The sequence below is a fragment of the Peromyscus leucopus genome, chromosome 5 (assembly GCF_004664715.2).
Source record: "Peromyscus leucopus breed LL Stock chromosome 5, UCI_PerLeu_2.1, whole genome shotgun sequence".
Taxonomy (NCBI): Eukaryota; Metazoa; Chordata; class Mammalia; order Rodentia; family Cricetidae; genus Peromyscus; species Peromyscus leucopus.
Window position 1 is genome coordinate 59,599,051 of NC_051067.1, and position 3,514 is coordinate 59,602,564.

Here is a 3,514-nt window from a genome sequence, read left to right on the forward strand (position 1 = left end):
AAAAGACAAGCTGACCCAGCAAAGAATGAAAATCCCATCACATACGGAGAAGCTATAAAAATGCGGTATTTCAATCGAAGATGAGAGGAAATCCAAAATACCTGATCTTCTTGATTCAAGAACATGAGGTTTTGTTTTTTTGTTTTGTTTTGTTTTCTTAAAAACAGGGAGGGTAGCAAATAAACTCAGTTTAAATGGTTGTATTAGGAATTTCCAAGAAAGTCACACTTGAAAAAATATAAAACCCCACCTAGGCTAGGGTGACCCACATAATGCAAAATAGAATGCTCTGTCTGCCATAGAATAACACAACTAAACATGTAAATGGCTTAATTTCATAAAGGTAATGATTCCTGCAGCCAATTGTTTACAAAGGTGGAACAATTCAAAATAACTTTATTTAGTTTTTACAAAGAGCGAGTAGAGGAGCTGTTCAAAAATCATGTATTCAATCAAAATGAAATGTGACTTGTACCGACTGCTGGAGTTGTCTTGCTGTGCGAGAGGCTCGAGTCTGTGAAGCGATTTGGATAGAAAACCTTTTATAAAAATAGTAGTAGTCTTTAAGTGTAGAATACTGCCTAACTCTGGAGATGCAGGGAGTCAGCATTCTTTAGTTCAAGGTATTAATTTTTAAATAGCAGCTGAGTGTGTCCTCATGGCAAAGCATAAAGACCTTTACTTTTCCTTGAAAAGGAATTTCAAAATTGTCCTTTCCCCTCACAGTGTCCTAGAATCTGAGGGGCAGGGGAGGGGCTGTCCTGTGTCCCAGCGTTCTCTGAAGCGCTGCTGAAGGAGGCTGTCAGCCTGGGGGATAAATAAGAGTTCTAGGTAAGTCCTTGGCGCTCATCATTCCACAGCAAATCCACATGTTTCTTCGATGGCCGTTAGCAGCTTTTCATAGAGCTTTTCCTAGGTTTCATAAGGTGGAATGTCTATTCGATTGAAGCAAGTGTGGGCTTTTGGCAAGTTGTTTGTGCAGGCATCAATCTGGTGCATGGTAAAGAGCCGTGGGCCTGCAGCACCTTGTAGTGCTTTGAAGCCCTGCAGAGGCACCCGAGAGGACCCTGTCACAAACTGGAGCAAGCGTGCTCGTCGCTCTTCATCGAAGAACTCCACTGCTTTCCAGAACCACTTGACCACATTGCTGTCCGGTGTACAGTGTTTTAACCGGGTGTTCACCTTCCAGTCACTCACGTCAATCTTGCCAAGTCCACAAATAATAAGCTCCAGCTCCTTCTCATCAAACGTCTTCAGGAGATGCTGTGGAATGACTTCATTAAATCCCTTCTGCAGTGCCAGGAACTGAGCTTCAATGCCTTGGAGAAATCTCCAGTTTACATAAAGCCTGACATATTCTTTTTTATTTTCTTCAGTAACAGGGATACTTTTGCCATTTGGTTTGAGTTCGTGCTGAATAATTTCACCATATGCATTATGTTCAACACAGAAGGTATGGTCCAGAACACCTGTGATATCGTTTTCAAGTATCCACACCAAACTATTATGAAGATCTGGATCAACCAACTCCATATTGTCCAAAGTAATTGACTTCCCAAGCACCTGTTTATAAAAAGGCAATGTGAATCCACCATCAATATAATGTCCATGGAATACAGCCATTCCCATTATTCGTCCAACAAAGTGGAAATAAGATAAATGTTCCGGATTAACTGCAGAATCAGGATTGATCTGCAACGTGTAGATATCATCTCTAGAATACTGGAAGAGACCATAGTAAGGATTCAACATTTCATGCGACAGGAGATACAAGCATTCCCTGGCAACCCCTCCATAGTCAAGGCCTTCTTCTCCACGAAATTTTATCATTAATCGCTTCTAGAGATCTTTTGGTCTCATTTTCATGACTTGTCGATATGATTCCTCAAAAATCTCTTCCCTAGAAACTTCAATGCGGCAGTGGCCGGCCTGAGGCTGTTGTTGGGAAAGTTCTTGCCGCAAGATCTTTAGTTTCTGAACCAAGTCTCGTTTGTACCTTGGCACTGTCAGACACTCAGTGTCCTCAGGACATAATGACACCACTTGCTGCTGCTGCTGCTGCTGCTGCTGCTGCTGCTGCTGCTGCTGCTGGTCTTTCAATTGGTTCTGGCGATTTAAAACTAAATGCAAGTTAGCAGAGAGATGGGGATCTGTCAATTGTGTTGTTCTGTTGTTATGGTCAACGAAATAAACTCTTCCTGTAGCGGTATTGCGGATCTCTCATCCAGGAGGCAAAGGACCGAGCTCTTCACAATTGATGTTGCTAAGATCCCTAGGCACTCGTGGATCATGCCACGTGCTGATGTCAGTCTGGGTGTGTAAGAAATAACACCTGCCCCTGCTGTGTTGTCCTCTGTTCATAGCCTTCTGGTAGATCTGGAGGCGTGTGTAAATGTGTCCTGCTCATGTAATTTCTATGTCGCTGGGACCTGACTCTTCTCTCTGCTAGTCTGGGGTCTGAAGACTGTCCACATGTTGCACCATTTGTTCCAGTAATTGGCGTATTTTCATCCACAAAGCAGCTAAGAGGTCTGCCAGGACTAGAATATTCCGACGCTGGTCGCGTTGGGCGTTCCCACTGGGTAGTTCTTGTTATGTGGCTCAGATACTGGATTCTTCCAGAGGCAGTCCGCCTTTCTTCCCAACCATCTGGTAAATCATTATCAAACAGACGACTACAATCCACAACTTGTCCTCCGGTGCCTATTCGGTCTCTGGACTGAAGGCTTACCGCAATCTGTCCTCGAACTGTATCGTTGTCATTTGGCCCCAGTTTGCATAGATCCAACCTCTGATAACCAGTGCTTTTGAGGCGGTTGATGGCATTGGAAAGAAGGCGGACACAACCGAGAAAGCCAGCCCCTTGCTTCGTATGGATCTTCTTATGATTCCACACACTGATGGTGACTGAGTCAGACTTTCCGATATACAGGTCATAATGCTGATTCCCTTTGGATCAAGTGTGTTCTTCACAGTATCTGTAGAATGGCACTGCCCAGAACCATCAACTACCACCTTAGCAAATGGATCCGGCAGTCGGAAGAAATCCTTTTTCACCAAGTTTTTTGCACAGAGTAATTTCCACACCATCATAGTCCACCATCGAAGGAAATCAGGACAGGAACTCAAACAGGGCTAAAACCTGGAGGCAGGAGCTGTTGCAGAGACTATGGAGAAGTGCTGCTTATATTATTAACTTTCAGAGGATGGTTCATTCATATTCGCTTTCTAAGATTCTACTGAGTTAAAGCCATTCATAAAACTGTCATTGGAAAAAGGAACCACTGGTGTTTTAAAATGTGGTGTAGTGTTTGGAATCAATGTCGAGGCAGGGATTAAGAGGCAGGCCGCATGCAGATGAATGAGATACTGTGCCTGGGTCTAAAGGGTTGAGTCTTCACAGACATTCTTAGGGAAAAAAATCAAAAGCTTTCCTCTTTTTTGAGATTATAATGTAATTACAACATTTTTTCCCTTCCCTTTCCTCCCTAACTAACCTCACCATGCATTCTGT

At 43.3% G+C, this 3,514-nt stretch overlaps 1 pseudogene; it reads right to left on the reverse strand.

The window, feature by feature from the left end:
- Positions 1–378: 378 nt before the first annotated feature.
- On the reverse strand, positions 379–3,093 carry LOC114707869 (annotated as a pseudogene).
- Between the last annotated feature and the right edge of the window lie 421 nt (positions 3,094–3,514).